Genomic DNA, 17,726 nt, shown 5'->3' with positions numbered 1-17,726 from the left:
TTGTTGTACGTTCAACATGCTGGTCACCCCAATTAAACTATGAAGTGTAATGCACACCTTCTGAGAACCTCAGCAGGCTTTCAGAAAAGTGAGGAAAATAAGATCTGACATTACTGATATTTGTAGGGTAGAAAACAAGAAAGAAGTTAAAAGTAACCCTCTTTGAAAACAAACATTTCTGTAACCCCTTTTTAAAACAGAGCATCAAGAAACTGTATAACTTTTTGGTTTGTTTTGCAAAATTCCTTTCAGGTCACTTTTCATATATATCCACTACAACATGTTCTGGTTTTGTTTGCATATAAACTTGGTTGCAGATTGAAATGATAAACAGTAAACATTGGTTATAAAGAAGAATGCCACAAATGCTTCAGTTGCTGAGGAAGTTAAATATATGAAAAACCAAACTAAAGCAATCCCCTAGCCCCACCTGACAAACTTTTGGTTGCTTCTCCCCTGCCACTGTACACAGCGAGAGCAAATAATCAGTTATCCTTTGAAACACAGTGGATATAACAACTTTTTAAAGCCAGACATTGGACAATAATTTTTACGGCAGTAGAAGCCATAAAAGAAAGTTCCAAGGTACAGAGAGACTTCAAAAGCCAGAAGCAGTGTATGAAAATAAGTGAATATTATGAATTCAAAACCCCTCCTTAAGAATGTGTAGAGAAAACACATTTCTTGAAAGGACTGGGGTTTTGTAGTTTTCATCTTAAAAAAGCTTTCAAGGCTTTGAATTCTTAGTCTGTCTTAGGAAGGTAGTGGGTTTTGACCATCTTCTTGGAGGATGGAAAAATATGCCTCCATCACTCTGGAAATGAGACCATTCACATGTTAACAACAAAATCCACATGTGATGCTACAAGACAGGCGTTTGCCACATCCTCATCAACGGCAGTGAAGATTACCATAGTGATGTTTTATCTTGATCTATTCGCAAGCACAGTTCTATTCATCGCATACTACTTGAGCAGAAATGCTGAAATTCACATGAACCGGCATTTTTATGTGATTAGGTAGTTTTGCCCAGAAAGCTGTATTTAAATCTATTTTACCTGCAATTTATCCTCAAGAATTTCTTACAAAGTACTATTCTTCCATTCACCATGTTTACACACCACAAAGCAGCTTAGAAATCCTCCCATTCCAATTTTAGCTGAAGCCTTTCCTGACTCTACGAATAACTGGTAGAAGCAATATTGACAGCAAGCCTGCAAATTCACTTTCTCCTGCAGGAACAGCCAGTCCATTACCCCTGCACACAAAGACAAGTACTGTTTCACTGCCAGGATTTTCACATTCATTGTCTTCCTGATAATGAAGACAACTGCTTAATATATGATGGATCAAGGCGTGTGTTAAAGACACGTGCTGTTGATGAGCAGTGCATTACATGGCACCGTATGGGACCATGGGGAGGATTTCCAGATGTTTGTCTTGCACTAGTTCCTAGAGCAGTAAAAACTGCAGCAAGAGTTGCAAAGCTTTAAAGGGCTGTAGAGCTCTCCCCTCTCCATCTCCAGTGCCTTCCTATACCCACGCCTACATGCCCCTGTAGGGAAGAAAAACAAAACAACCAGGAGCTTTGGCTCTCTTATTTAACCATTTTATCTAGCAGAGGAAGGATGCTTTCTTGATAAGAGAATGTTTAAACAACCATTAGAGGCTTCGTAATTAGCTTCCAATCGCAATGGGAAATGGGAGTTTTTCCTTGTTTTGTTACTAATACACTGTCATGGGTTTTATGACATTAAACAGGATCTTTTCCACCAAACCTGTGTGTAACTGAAATCAGAATGATCTGTTCCATTCTTGTTATTTGTCCTCATAGTCGTATCAGTCTGTGTTGCAATGGCTTGAACTGGAAAGATATAGCTGTATTTTTTCTGATTTCTGGGTATAAATTTCTGAAGACAGAGCAAGGAGTGGGTCCAGCATAGAAAATATAGCCATTTTGGCAAAGAACATGTTTTAAAAATTGGAATTTTATTCATACTGACATTCTGGAAGAGGCAGCATGCACTAGTATATAAATTAAATCATTCTTCAGTTTTACCATCGGTATTTGCCAGGACCACAAAAGCTTGGAGGACACTGCAGAATTCTGTTTCAAAACTGGAAGCTTGATAAGCTGTTTTCCAAAATAGGCAGATTCTGTTAATTTAAAATTTAAGACAGTGAATCACTCATTTTGGCAGTTGTTCGGCATGTGCTGGAAAAACAAATTACATTCTTCATTTCTGTCGATAGCTGGCTTTCATAGCCACCTCAAAAGCCTTAATTTCCCAGCTGAGCGCTTGCTGGATTATTCTCAATATCCATCACTATTCATCCTCCAAATGCCTGACTGTGTTTCAAGCAAAATGAGGGCAACCTGACCTAAGCAGGACAACTTAGGTGAATCCAAATTTTTGGGAATCCCCTCCAGAGTGTGGGGAATTCAGTAAACATCCTTGTGTTGACTTGAATGGGCATTAGATCAGGCTTTGAATACCTTCATTCCTGCAGATAAAGCTTCGGCTATGATTCTTGGCTCTATAAACCATACCTTTTCCAAACTTGCCCCACTCTAGAGAAAACTATTTTGCAATACTTTTTTTTTTTCCTCCTTTTACCTTGATTACAAATGCCAGAACATTTTCTGTTCTTTAAGTTCACAAAAAGAATATCATGCACACCACAGAGCGCCCCACGGCAGATCATTCATTACCACCTGCAGAACATTTTCTTTTTTATTTCTTTTTTAATAACTGCCAAGCATTGTTTAGGCCGCTTTAAAAGCTTTCTTTCATTTCTGATATTCCCCTGTCATCTCCAATTATATTTTACACATCATAATCCATCAGTAACAAGACAAATTTTCTCCTCTCTCCATTTACTGTAGCTTTTCTGCTGTGATTTTGCTGGCTTTAGATTGAATTAAAGAAGCAGCATTGAATCTTCCTTTGCATTTGTTTTTTTGACATGTGTGGGAAATATATATTCTATTTTTACAGTCTATTTGAATTTAAGATTTCACCTTTAGGTTCTTGCTCAAGCATAACATTTACCAAATAAATTCTTTCCCTTATATCTTCTATAAAACCATGGACAAAGGAAATTCCATTTACTCCTGTGAATTACACAGAGATAAACTGCAAGTAGTTGTTAAAATATTATGAGGTATAGAACCATACTTTTATTAAATACTTTTAATAAGACGAATGAAAAGAAATGGTATCTAATTTATGGAAATGTATTCAATAGTAGCTGACAATTTATCTCCTCTTGAATTTGCAGTTGCTCATCAGTCATTCCAGCAATTTTGCTCAGTAACTTTTCAGGGATTCCACTGGTATGATTCCCTTGTGCCATGACGCACAGCTAATGAATGTTCTTTCAGACCTCACCTCAGTAGAGATAAAACGTATGAATGATGTGATTAGTTAGGGTTAGGGTTCTTTTTTAATACAGGGGAATCATTTTGATACCAGCTGTGATCAAAGCATCTACAAACTAATTAATAGGTTTAATTTGATTGTATTAACCAGATCTTACATCAGTTACTGTCACTAGTCACAAGAGTATTACCCAGAAGTCAGGCCGTAGCATGTCTGCACAACAGGAACAGTTCCACAGGTGCTCCCAAACCCTTTATGGCAAGAGCTGCTTGCCCCCCAGCTGAACCTATGACAGGTTCTAGATTCATGCAAATTTGCCAATGAGAGGTTTTTTCTTAGAATCCAGAAGCTATACAATCATACCTGTTTTCAGGGACACAAGTATCGTGCAAAGTACAATTTTAGACAGATGGACTCCTTTCTAAAAATTATTCATCCTTTTGGTATTAAAGTACACATGAATTTTCTACAGAACCTAATACCAGTATCAACTTGCAACAAATACTGGCCAGTGTAGGAAAACTAACTTAGAACTTCACTAAGAAGGCAAATCTGACCCATGCAAACAAGTTATTTGGGTGAACACAGCTGAAATAGATTCTAGGACATCCGAAGTCTGCATCCCCCTAGCCTGTAAGCCAGATCCTACGGAGCCATGCTATGACCCTCCTTAACAGATCAGTGCAGAGAAAGGGCTGGGGGGAGAGGCTGCTTACGAGTGTTTTCTCTGGAATTAGCACGTGAACTTACTGGGGGAAAAGAAAAAAACATATCCACCTATAGCTTCGACCCAACAAGAGAGAAAATTCTTGAAATATTCTTTGAAAAAGCATGGAATTATGTGAAATTGTGTTCTGAAACCTGGATAGTACTACTCATCCAATTTGGGAATACACTATTAAATCAAGGCAGACAAGGCTCCTTATAAGTACGTTCTGCCCAATTCAATCTCCATCCAAATGCTCCAGTTTGCAAGGTATAAATCCACAGGAAATAAGATTTCTGCTGATTTAATAAGAAATAAAGGAAAAAACTAATACTTCACTATTTTTCAGGTGTTTAATATCGGAACTCTCAAAGCCAATGCATGAGACGAAATCTAAACTCTACTACCAAAAGGTGAGAACAGGAGCTTTGTTTTGCTTTTCACCCCTTCGGTTTATTACTTGTTACTAGGAGCCTTGTTAACAAGTGGCCACAGCAGAGGATTTTATGTTTCTTCAGACTGTTCCTACACTTTCAAAATATTATTGTTGCTCTTCTCAGTTCAACTCCCAGCAACTCTGTCAACAACTGAAGACTTTCTGTACCAGTATTTTTTCTGCTCCAATATTTTTTCTCACCAGCTCAAGGGAATTACCAATGCTCCAGTGAAATGAAAATATGCAAAACCCGTCAATTAAAACCCAACCAACCAACCAACCAACAAAGACCACAAACCCCACAGTATCTCCCGATATCCAACGCACTTAGTTAGGCAGAAGGAGAAGGAATGTCACCCCAGATCTTACAGGAAGACTGAGATCCATTGCAGTGGGAATTTGCATTAACTAAGATGCTCCAGCCTCAGCAGGGGCTGCTGTGGACACCTACAAAGCAGGACACAAAATGTATTTCAGAAGGCTAACTAGCCTCATTTAAAGACCCAAATGGTAGTAAGATCACCACCTATGGAAATTTAGTTTTTGCATCCTCACTGTAGCGTACCGCAGCCTCCTTCATTGTTGAATTTGTCTTTATTTCCAATTTCTGCAACAGAATTTTTCTATATGTTTGTCAGCCATGTGGAAAACCCCAGCACTAGCACTTCTTTTCTGCGCATAATTAGCTGCACAAAAATGTAAAATTACCTCTCAAGTTGCTCTTTGGCAAGCTCTGTTTTTATTTTGCATATATTCCTCTAACAAGTAACAACAGACATGCCAGCATCTGTAGAATTTGTATTCAGCGTGCATTTTTCCATTGGTGTACCCTGAACAATTTGTTTCAAAAAAGCTAAAAATTACCACTATGTTTCGCCGAGAAGCAGCACACTCACTATTAGCTTATCAACCCTCCCACAAAATAAAGCCATTCTCTCATTGTGATGAGGCTTAATTCAGCTACAAACCTACATTTTGACCTACAACGCCCCGAAAAGGTGAACCAAAGAGCTTTTTAGTAATCCAGTGATAGTTTAAATAAGCTTAACCTCTTTTACCAATTTCCACTCCAAATGTGAGAATATCATCTCTCCTACGTTATTCCTATATTAGTACTAGACATCCTAAGAATATTCTTAAAAACTTAGATAGAATACTTATGTAGAAGTATTAATAACCTTTAAGCAAGTATTTGTGTTCCCCAAAACATTCTGAAATAACATTTTACTGTCTGTTTTCCTCCAGAAAAAAGTAATGGAGTTGATTATAATTATTGATGAAGGTGGAGTAGTTGTGAGACACTTTCTTTCTTGTCTTTTCTAGAATAAATCAGATCTGTTTATGGCTTGTACAAATCATGAAAACTTGTGTCTGCATGTTACATGCTTTTGCATTTCTTCAACATGTCACAAGTGGGCTTTGCTTGATTAGTAGTGGTTTTTGGTTTTGTTTTTAAATTTATGGACATTTCTAAAAGTACCCCTAACAGCATCTCTAATTTTGATAGAAGAAATAGGTTTTAACTCCTCTCCTCAAAGTTAATTTGGAGCTGGAGATGACCGCTTCAGGGTATTTTCTTCCTTTATTTAATGAAATAATGTTACACTTTTAGATTGCCCGCAATACCTACTGTTTCTTCATCAAACGCTCTTCAATCAAACTATTCTGTTGCTAAAGCCACTGACATCATTAGAAATACAGGAGTCAGGTTTCTGGCCCTTTTAAGGTTGCATGGAGCTTAAATGTAGAAGACATCCTGGAATTTGGGATGTATTGCCTAGGAGGGCTGGACCAGGAGCAGAGCACACAAGGTAACCAACAGTCATCTATCACAATGAGAAGAGCATTTCCCAAAAGTGCCGGCAGAACTCTGCTACATGGAAAAACAAACCAGTTACTTGAAAAATGCTGGTTGCCTTGGAAAATGTTATGTTGCTGTTCAATGTGATAACAGCCAGGAAAACCAAAGAGGCCTGAAAATATCGTTGTTTTTTTTTGTTTTTTTTTTTTTCCAGAGGATCAGCTCCAGCAGAGCTAGTTCAATAAATAATCAGATGTGAGGACACAACTTCTATTTCCTAAGAACAGCAGGGGATTTGAAGCATTTATCTAGTGACCATACACACACTAATCTACTGATAGAGAGTGCAATGAGAGCAAAATAGGAATCTGTTGCCATAGTAGGATGGTAAGGCTGTTACAGAATAAAGCAACAGAAACCTCTTGAACATAAGAGGGAAGTTGTGCTCCTTAGAACAGAAGCCCACATCTGTTTCCTGGGGGAAACTCTCACAGGACTGAGATGATTCTTCCTGTATTTGTGTTGGCTGTCTCACTGAGAATTGATAATGTTCAGCAATCATCTCTCCGGAGTTTCTGAAATCCACAAATGCAGATGACTGGAGAGCACCAGGTTCTAGCAGGAGAGAAACCGTCCCAAACTTTTAGGCAGAATGAGCCGAATGGCTTCTTTTCAACATTTGTAATAAACCGGTTAACATCTCTTTATGAAGTATGCATTTATTTGAATGCAGCCCATGACAATCCCCCACTCCAACACTGAAGTGGCAATGCCAGATTCCCACCGGAAAAGCTCTTTATGTCAACTCTGTATAGGCAGAGAAAATAGTTTCACTCTCCAAGGAAAATCTGTATAATTTTCAGCCTAGTTTGGATCAGCATGTGACCTCTGGGATCTTCTCTGCAGCAAAAGCTTTCAATATGTATGCACTGCAGGTGAAAACAAACATTCATCTCATGCCAGCTATACCAACATCACATTTTTGCAGACTGAAGTAAACCAAATAAGAGGTGAACCACTGGAGACTTTCAGGGAGAAAAAAATGGTATGATGCTCTTCTCCTTAACAGAAACGACTTCCTTAGTATCTTTTTCATCTGGATTAAAAAAGGAAGAAGAAAACTATCTTGAAGGACCCTGAAACTGAGTAACTCAGTTCTACACAGTTGAGATACACTCAGTTGGAAGCTAATCTGCATAAGCAAAAGTATTTTAAAGCATGCAGAAGACAGTCAGCCTTTGAACAGGAAAAAGTTCATAACCTTAACAATAAGCAGAACTAGCGCTCTGCCTATAATAATGATTTTTTATATTTTTTTTTTTCAAACTCTTAAACACCAAAGAAGGTCAATATCTAGTCAGGACAATTACAAGGATGACTTATTCCTTGGTTTCTATGTTCAAATATCTAAGTATATCTTAGTTCTGAAAAATCAGGCTACTAACCAGGTAAGTGAGCATTACCTTGAGGTCACTATGTATATGGCAGAGTACTATATAAAGCAAGATTCCTATGATTCTGATTTTATTTCTTGCAAGTGTTGGTCAAATCCAGCTGTTAATATATCAACTGTACTTGTGGTTATAAGCTGACAAAAAAGACCCTGATCAGTTCACAGAAACCCGTTAAAGATTAGACATTGAGACTGTAAATGAGTAGCTTTTCCAGTAGCTACTTTAAATTTAACTTCAAATGTTATCATCATAAAATTTGATATCAAAGTTATTAGTGGCTTTCTTAATTACTGAAATAGTGTGTGTGTATATAAATATACACACAGTCAAGTCTCACATACTAAATGGATTTGATCTTTGCATATCCTCTACCTCAAAAAAATAAGCTGGTGAACTCCCTCGTGTTTCTTGGTTCACACTTTATTGTTCAGAAAGGGGAGAGATGAAAGCTTCAAGTTCCTTTTCAAAGCAGAAGCGAGGAACGCACTATTTGGCAGTTTGCTCGGAGCTGCCAGTAGGAAAGCCCAGGTCCACCTGAGTCTCCTCTCGGTGTTTAGGCTGAAGCGTCTCAGCTGAGAGCCCTGCTGCCTCCTCCTCTACTGTCAAGGGCAAGAAAAGCATACAAAGAAAGCAGTCCAGCCCACTTCAGAACAAATTTGTCAGCAGGTGCTACCTGACCCTACAGACAGAGTTTAGAGCAAAACATAGTCTTGAAATAGATGCCTCTACCATTTGGTGTAAGGTAGGGGAAATACTGGAGGTACAACATAACTACAAGGCCTCTGTTCCTTAAGACCAAAGCAGAAGTAGAAGTGAACAGCAATACTGACTCTTGTCTTCCAAAGCACAAAGAGTGTATGAATATCTGCAAAACAGAAAGAGTAAATAGCTGGCTACCATACTTGAATACCTCTGATTTTAGTAAAGTTTTTATTTCTCTTTATTAAATTTTACAGCCTCATTACTGCACTTTTACAGAAGGTTTACTTCAGGTCAGACTCAGGTTCTTTCTTTTTTGAAAAAAAAAAAAAAAAAGAAAAAAAGAAAAAGAAAAAAGGTGTTTTATTCCAATCCAAAAATTACAGAATTGCAAAACCAGTAGCACAAGCACTGGATGCTCTGAATCACTTGCTTCCTCTGGAAAACTCCCTGGAAGCTGCTGTGATTTGTCCTCCCCTGCCTTTCTCCTCTCCCCCTGGGCCACGTGCAGTCTCGAGGCCAGCTGTCTGCCTTTCTCTTCTAACTGCCAGTGGAGCCCAGCTCACTTCTCTTATGAGAAACCAAGCAACCAGACAACTTAGGGCTCTTAGCACAAACGACCAGAAGAAGTGGGGCAAGAAATACAAGAAAAAGAGTTTCCCACATTCCATTCCTGTCTCGTTCTCTCTCTTTTTTCCACATCCAGCCCTGTGGCTTCTCCTTACAACCTGTCAAAGAGTCTCAGCCATTCAATTGTATTTTCTTCCCTTGTGGCTAAACACACAGATTGACATAAGGCAGATGTTTTTCTTCCTCTTGATGAAGTCTATGAGTACAAGTACATACAGAACAATTCTCTATTAAATTTCAATGATAATAGAGTGGATGGCCTTTAGAATCGACTTACCTTGCCCTAGCAATAACTCCATGGGTGTCATTAGAAACACATGACTATCTAAACTAAAACTGGGATGGGTTGATTGTATACTACATTGGGTAAGAGACTTACTCTGATGCAGAAATGCTTTCTGAACATGGAGAGGATCTACTCAATGATGATGACTGTGATTATTCAAAGGCCTTCCTGAACTGCTAGAAGCTAGAGCCACAAGCCTCCATTCAATCTCCAACAATGACAATAAAGGCAAAGGCTTCTTACTATACAGGGGACAGCCCTGTAGCATTTGGAGGTCTCAGAAAGTATTTTAGATCTTGTTCTCTAATACTTTCTTTTAGACTGTATGAAGCTTTGCACAGAGCAAGTTAATCTCTGCATAGAAAAGTACTAAAGTCTGTCTTTTAAGAATGGACATGGGAAAATTTTGTCTCAAATCTATTGAAACGGTACATTTGAGAACAATACAGTTGTGTTCTGCATTGCGCACACACACACAAAAAAAACCGTGAAAAAATAGTTTCATTTAATTATCACACTTCCACAACAACAACAAAGCCCTTGTGACTAAATGACAGTGGAGGTATTACAAACTAATTTCAAAATATGAACGCATAATTGATAGCTTGGTGGAGCTGTAGAGCCTAATAGTTCATGAAGACTGTTGATCCAAGTTGAAACTAAAAAGTACGTAGTAGAACTGCACCCTAAACTAATGATGTACAAGTTACATGACAATTCCAACTGCCTTCCACTAATACACCAACATGCCCAACTTTCTCAATGAGAAGTACAAGTTCATGAAAGAAGGGTAGGCTTTCAGTCTGGCGCTATGAAAACAACCGACATGGTCTAAAATGCAGTATGACATAATAGACACCAATGATAATTTAAAAGAATATCAGGACTATGTTCTTCTGCAGTAAATTCCTATTTTCAATGATCATGAAGTTACAGAATACACAGTGTTCTGCTGCTCATACTGCAGCATCAAATCTTTATTTGGGCTCCTGGTCATGTTAATGAGGGGAATGTATTTTTCTCACTATGGAGTTCAATTTGAAAGAAATGTCAGCATTACTCTAAGCCAAATCAATTTCTATTTTTTTCACTGCTCTTTCCTTCTATCAAAATCAAGAAAAAACAAAACAGCCCACTCACACTAGTACAGTTAAAGAGAAAACAAAATGGCATCGATTCTTTCAGCTTTGTTTCCCAGCAGACTGATTAAGAGAAAATAAATCCATGTTTATAAACAGCCACAAAACTCAGGTTATACTTTAAAAGCAAAAGTATCTCCTCTTCCTGAGACCCCAGCCAAAGCAATTTCTAAACTATTATATTTTATTTCACAACTGCAGGCAACAAGGGGAAAGTGCCTAGAGGTTCTGTTTGTTCTTCTCCAGACATCAAGAGGGGAAAAAACAAACTAACAAACAAAAAACCCCAGAGACCATTCAGCCTCACCTTGATGGAAACAAGTGAAAATTAATTGGTAAACATCTACTAGATGGTAAGCTAAATAAATAAATAAATAAATAAATAAATAAAAAGCAGGGCCTATTGAAAATAAATCATGTCAGAAAAGTCTAATTCCCTTCGATGGGATAACCACAGGGGGAAAATGGATGACATAAACTGAAATCTGTGAAATGGCTGACCACGGTGTCAAGAGGCTAGACAGCAAATTGCCTTTACTGCACTGGCTTTGTGCTTTTGGGAAATGTATTGCCGGACTACAGCAGTCCTAAGGAACTTTGGAAATTCATCTAGTTGATGTGTAATGGGGTAGACAAAGAAAATATTGTTTTAGTGATCCTGCTCATTTCTTGTACAGAAGTTCAGGCTTCCTTAGAGGTTAGTAACAGATGCGATGTCCTATATACAAGTCTTTTTAGCTAAAAGAAAAACAGTATTGCTCAAAGCACATTGTTAAAAACAAAAGAAAGCCCATCCACATTTTGTAAGCTCAACCAGTAAGAAATGAATTAAAACAAACAAACAAAAAACCAATGACCCCAATCAATTACTTCAGAATATAGCACCAAGCATAAGAATTGTCCAATTCAGTAATAATGTATTGAGAATACAGGCACATTTACATTTTTTTGCAGGTGGAAAATAAAAACACTGTGTTATATACTACGTTTGTGTGTAAGTTATACATGCACACATAGCCCCTGGTGGCAATCAAAGTGACTTAAATTTCCTGTGAGCAATGTAAGAGTTTTTCCTGTCAATGTCAAGAACTATACTCTGCAGCAACTGAGATTTCAAGAAGAGAAGCTAGCCATGGTGTGACACCGGTGCTTTTCCTCTAGGACAGAATAATCAGTTACGAAGTCAGCTCACCTACAGATACATACATCTCATTTATTGGAATGACAAACTCCAAGTGTAAAAGGTGACTTAATTCCTTTTGAACTACTTTCAACAAAAAACAAGGTAATTCTGGCATTGCAGTCATTTGCATGCATCTGCATAGGTGGACATAGATGCACACAATCTCAAGTGAATTGAATTAGCCAAAATAGAATGTGGGGACATAAATAATGTGGGGACGTAACCAGTTTGAAATTATAACTTTAAGACCGAAGTGAATAAACCAGGGATTTTTCACCAGAAGTAGTCAAGTCTACATGATCACAGAGAACTAATATGCTAGGTATATCACCGATATAAGGTAATATACATTTGGTCCCTCAAGGAGATCAGGTTTACATGCTGTTTACTACTCACAAACATATAAAGGCTCTGGTTTAAAACTGAAAACTACCGAAGGTTCAGCACGGGCACAGAGAGCACAGGGCACAGTGAAACTGCTGGCGGTTAGCAGAGAGGTTACCTGCATCCTGATGGAGATGATATGGACAGCTGCAGCCCCTGGGCAGTGCAAAATTGTCAGCTTTGAAGGTGAAACTCATGCAAGAAAGACAGAGCTTTCTCAGATGTTGGCCTAAAACATGAAATGCTCCTGCAGAGGAGTTTATGGTAAGTGCAAATTTCCCTGGGTAACAGGTAGGTTGCACAAACCACATACCGGCACAGGTAGGTTGCACAGGCCACATACCGGCATGGAAAAGAGATTTACGTTTGAAACAAGACTCACTGAATGACAGGAGTTTCTCTGAGCCACCTTTCACTCTGTCTAATTGAGTTACCCACCCATTACTCAGCCAGGAATGTCAGTAAGAATGCCAGAAAAATCATTTTTCCCCACAGCTCCCGGGCAATGTTAATACACTACACACCATAACACCAGGGAAGCTGCAGCTTCCATACACATCTCATGCACTTGGTTGTAAAGCCTTGGAAAATTACTAAGCACCATGAGAAGAATACCACAGACATAGCAAAGCAGGGACAGATGGCAGTGCTGTGACTGACATGGCTGAAATTTCTCCCTTTTTTCTTCTACCTTTTTCCACCCCCCTTTTTCTGTTCTGTTAAGTTTGGTGTTCAGACAATTTCTTATGTTCCTCAATAGGGCAGAGGGTAGGCAGGGACTATTGCATTCAAGAGGAATCTCTGCCCCCAGGTTGAAATCTTTCTGTGCTCCACTTCCCCAGGTGCCCTTCACAAGCTGTTGTAGGTACCCCCTGTTCTGCTACTACAGACATTTATGCATGACGCATTTTTCTTTCAATACCTCAGTTAGAATACATCTTTCATGTTCAATCCACAACACGTGAAGCTGTTAGGGAAAAGAAAGCCACTTCTATTTTAATGTGTTCCCCAACGACAAAAAGGAAAGAGATACAAAATCAAGGATAAATCATGAGAGAGAAATCCAAAAGTAATTAGGCAGGCAAGCAGTGGTGCTACCTTTGAGACATCTGGAGGCCAAGAAGAGAGAATTTCTTTGGGTGTTTGGCCACGGGTGGAACAGCCTTAGACAAATGCTCTGATAACTCTCAGAGGAGATAGATTCATGTCTCTGATGACAAGTAAGTGGACATACATCTCACCTGGACAGCTGAGAAGGCACATGCAGCTTTATCTGTTCCCTCCTGATTTTATAATCTGGTGCAATGAAGAATCTTCCATAACTTTCTTAAAAGTTTTACCTCCTACAAAATGCAAATCAAAAAATGTCCTATGCTTAGCTGGAGGAACAATTCTAATAACATAAAAACAATGTGAAATGTTTAAAACATTATTAATAGATACTCTTCATTGCAAAACTCATGAAAATACATGAAATTGGCAGTTCTTGGAGCTGACTTACTACAGAAAAAAACCTCTGTGTGTTTTGCAAAGGTATTGAGGGAAAGCTAATAAAATAGTCAAGTCTCCAATTCTTTTCTTATCTTTGCTCTGTGGCTGAAGGAAAAAGGAAAATAAATCTGAATAATACCAACTTATAAATGGGGATTAAAAACAGAGCAGCACTGCCATGCAATTGTTAGAAAAAGAAAAGGATTTTTGTGAAGCATATTTCATGTACTGAGTTCTTTTGTGAAATATATTTTTCTATATACCAGGAAAACAGCACACTTGACTTGATAATACTTGATCCCACTTGTCCCAAATATCATGAAGTGGTGCCCAACACTAGAATTCTGAATAGTAACTAAGAGACTTTTCTCTCATTCACATTCAGACTTTGATTCTAATAGAAACTGTTTTATTGCTGAAATGTCAAAATGATATGAAATGCAGTGCAGCAATTTTTTTCAGTGCCTAATTAGGGATCACCTGCTTCTTTCAGTGAGTTCAATGAAGCGGCTGTAGAATTATGCACATGATAAAAGCAAGCAGAAAGTCAATGCAATAATAAGCAAGAAAACATTAAAACAAACAAACAAAAAAACAAGAGTAAATCAGAAGACCCCAAAATCCTAACATTAGTGACAATGGTGCTGCTGTAATTGAGATATGGTTGAGGTGGTCTTACAGTGGCTAACTCAGAACTACCATCAAAGAAGTGGTGACTTGAAGAATTCCTATCAGGCTCACAGACAGAAGGTCACAGGCAGTAGCACTTGCTAAAAAGACAGGTTAAGTTAAACACCTGTGCAGACAGAAGTCAGCAGGCCAGGACACCCATACAGTGAAACAGCTGCTTCAAAGTGACATTTAGCTTCAGACCATGAGAGGTGAAGTCATGGCAAACAAAACTTTTGGGATAGATATGAATTTCAAGGCAGTCTTATGACCATGTACCAGTGACATTGTCTGAACAGCAAGGGCCTGCAAAGCCCATCTCAAGGTCAGGGAATGGCCGGAGCTGTGCACCAACAGGCATCACTGAAAGCTGATGATTTTTGCCAGGAAACAGAAAAAGGTGAACTGTGCATGTGCTGAAGAAAGGTGGACAGCACAGGAGCGTCTGCCTGGAAAGCTGCCTCCCGCAAGGCAGCAACTGCCATAAGGAGATCACAAAGGGATATACCAAGTGGGGGAAGCCTTATGTAAACTGAAGCTCCCTCCAGAACCAACATACCTTGTATCTGACACACAAGCTGCGACAGACATCTGTTCTAGATCTTCCTCTCTTCACAGCACAGATCTAGAGCTTCAAAGGTACCAACACCCCTGCAAAAATCTGCTGAGCAGTGAAAGGATATGTTACCAACCATTTTGTGTGGTTTGCAAGGACGTTTCAGAAATAGGATCATCAGAAAAAGACTGGTGCCAGAGAGATGAGAGTGACCTGACCAACAAGAGAAGAACAAGAGTCGGGTTTTGATGAAAACAGAGACAGCAGAACATACCTGTAGGGCAGGCAGAACAAAGCAAGCCCAAAGCCAGAAGGCAATGGGTATCACAGAACAAGCTCTACTGCTGTAATCAAAGACAAGGCCGAGCACCGTGCCAAAAACTCTGCTGTAGGGGAAGGCTTTCAACCTGGTTGATAAAAACAGGGGATCGAACAGCTGGGACTTGAAGTTTGGCAAGCTGAACCATGACGGCAAAGCTGAACCATTAGGCAATTAGGCAGCAAAGAGAGTAAGGAAACACTGCAACAGTTTGCTAAGAAAAATGTCAGATTTTGTACTGTCTGGAGCCTGTAAAAAATGATTGGGGTGGGGTCTAGCTGCCTAAACACAGGCATCTCGCACCATTTCTGATGGCCTGGGGTATCCCCTGCCTGACATCCAGCTGCCACTTGAGAAGACACCAGGTTCCCATAGGTCCTGACTCATACCTGTCACGCTGTTGTCGCTGATGTCTCATACCCTGGGGCATCTCATGCCCTAGAAGACTGCCTAAATAAGTCTAACTTCTGGGAGAAAACGTCTGTCTGTGGCTCATGATGACTGATACTTCAAACTGACATCCTATAAAGCTATAAACCCTTTTGCCTCCCCTTTCACAGGCCTTGGAGAAGGCAGAAATCTCTCTGTTACTCTGCACCGGCAGAAAGCTTTCGGGAGTGATCATATCGCTTAAGTAAGCCAGGAAACCTTTTCTCCTCCACACCATGTAAAATCTATTTTTTCTTCCCTTTTCTGTAGAATTTAAGTCCAGCAGTGGAAGAACTGCATGACATGGACCACAGCCCTGTGACATTACAAAAATGCATTACTCAGAGCTGCCAGATTGGCTCAGCTGACTCATGCTCAGGGTCGCTCTGATCAGTAGATTTGGGGATAGGAGGGAATTTTGCCCAGGGTGAAAAACACGATGAGGTTTTCTGCTTTCTTTTTGTACAATGAGAAGTAATTTACCTGCTGAAGGGATCTGGTATATCTTACCATATCAATTCCTTGCCAAAATAGGACCCTCAAGGCACCAGTAGCACTCCTGCTCTTTGTGACAGCTTCTAACCTGAGGACTGTTTGTTTTTCTTCTTCTTCTTCCTATTAATATTTTTTTTTAGTTAAAACCAAACCAAACCAACAAAACAAAATAAAAAAAAAAATTTAACTGAAGTCCTGCTGCCTGCTGCAAAGCACACAGGCATAACACATGACCTGTGATAACCAAAGTCAAATTACGTGTCTCAGTTCTGAGAAACATCCAGCAGATTTTAACTTTTTACTTCCAAGCCCTTATGTGGACAGATCCATAGCATTTTTATTTTTATTTTTTTTAATTTGGAAAACAGTAATATTTTAAAGGAAAAAAGGAACATTACCAATTTAAATTCTAGACCACACTTCTTCAGGATGCCAGAAGTTCCCACTTTTTATTTCTCCTGTAAATTAATGCTCATATTCCTAGAGAAAAAAAAAAAAGGCTTGGGCAATAATTTTGCTATTATGATAATAATAAACACTTATTTGATAACTAAATTACATACAGACCTCAGGATTAACAGAAGTTGCACAACGGTCATGAATCACATGGGAGAAGTGAATCTGGATTATTTTAAAACATCCAAAGAAATGATCAGACATCTGAAGCTGTACTGTATGATCCATCAAATTTCCCTGAAAAAGACAAAATGCCTCACACTTCAAATATCTGAAGGTGTGCTTTCCCCGTGATAGGCTCTTCACACATTGACCAGAACTCTGAGAACTCCCATTTCATGGGAGTTCTAAAACTTACATTTCTTCCCTACCTTTCAGAGATTTTATTGTGATGAATTTTATTGTGTCTGCATTTATAATAGATGACAGTAGATTTTTATTAGCAGTTACATTTTTGAGCACTGTTACATCAATAGAAATACACAGTGAGCATGGAAAAGAATGAGCAGTAACTGTCCCAATGTCTCCTATATATCTTGAGCTGAAAGCAATCTGGCATGTGATAGTAAGATCTGATCCCAACCCCACTAGCTCATTTGTGGAAACATCACTATTATTATCTTTTTCTCTATTAATACTGTTCTCATACTTTTTCCCACCTGCAGGGGAACAGCAGGACATCGTTGTGGAAATGGTCCAATGGAATATTAAAAGGATACTCCAGGTCCTAGACACAAAATACCAGGTTAGAAAGATAACTGTTTCTAAGAAAAAGTAAAAAGTTAATAATTATTAACCCCCCCCCGAGTCAATTTACAAAATAGAATTAAAAAAAAAAAGAAATATAACTTAAAATATGTACTTTTTATAAATAAATAATGTGTTTTTGTTTAAGTTTTAGGACAATGAACAATCAGAATTCCCTAGAGAGCAAACATCAATTCGCACCGTAAACTGCACAGTGAAGATTTCTTTAGTCCTACAAGAACAGGAAGGGTAATTATTTTGAATAAGACCCCAAAAGGGGATGTATGTGATGGAGATGCAGAATCATCGAAACAGCCTAACAATTATTTAGATGAAGATAATTTTCCTAGCTCCAACAGGCTAACCCCAGAGCAATTCGGAATTCCTTTCCTCAGATTCTTTGCCTCTGACTTACTGCCTTCTCTCAAACAATGACATTGCCATTTAGTTGAGTGCTTGCATC

General features: G+C 38.8%; 1 long non-coding RNA gene across 1 annotated transcript in view; it reads right to left on the bottom strand.

Annotated features, from left to right (window-relative positions):
- Positions 1-17,726, bottom strand: part of LOC121073392 — a 57,616-nt gene that overhangs the window by 21,755 nt on the left and 18,135 nt on the right. Inside the window, exons 3-5 of the long non-coding RNA XR_005821679.1 lie at positions 17,176-17,243; positions 16,628-16,753; positions 16,076-16,180 (exon numbers count right to left, since the gene is read on the bottom strand). This is a non-coding gene — a long non-coding RNA (uncharacterized LOC121073392). The remainder of the gene's footprint in view (positions 1-16,075; positions 16,181-16,627; positions 16,754-17,175; positions 17,244-17,726) is intronic.

Source organism: Cygnus olor, chromosome 7, assembly GCF_009769625.2.
Source record: "Cygnus olor isolate bCygOlo1 chromosome 7, bCygOlo1.pri.v2, whole genome shotgun sequence".
Taxonomy (NCBI): domain Eukaryota; kingdom Metazoa; phylum Chordata; class Aves; order Anseriformes; family Anatidae; genus Cygnus; species Cygnus olor.
This window is presented reverse-complemented; position numbering and strand designations above follow the sequence as displayed.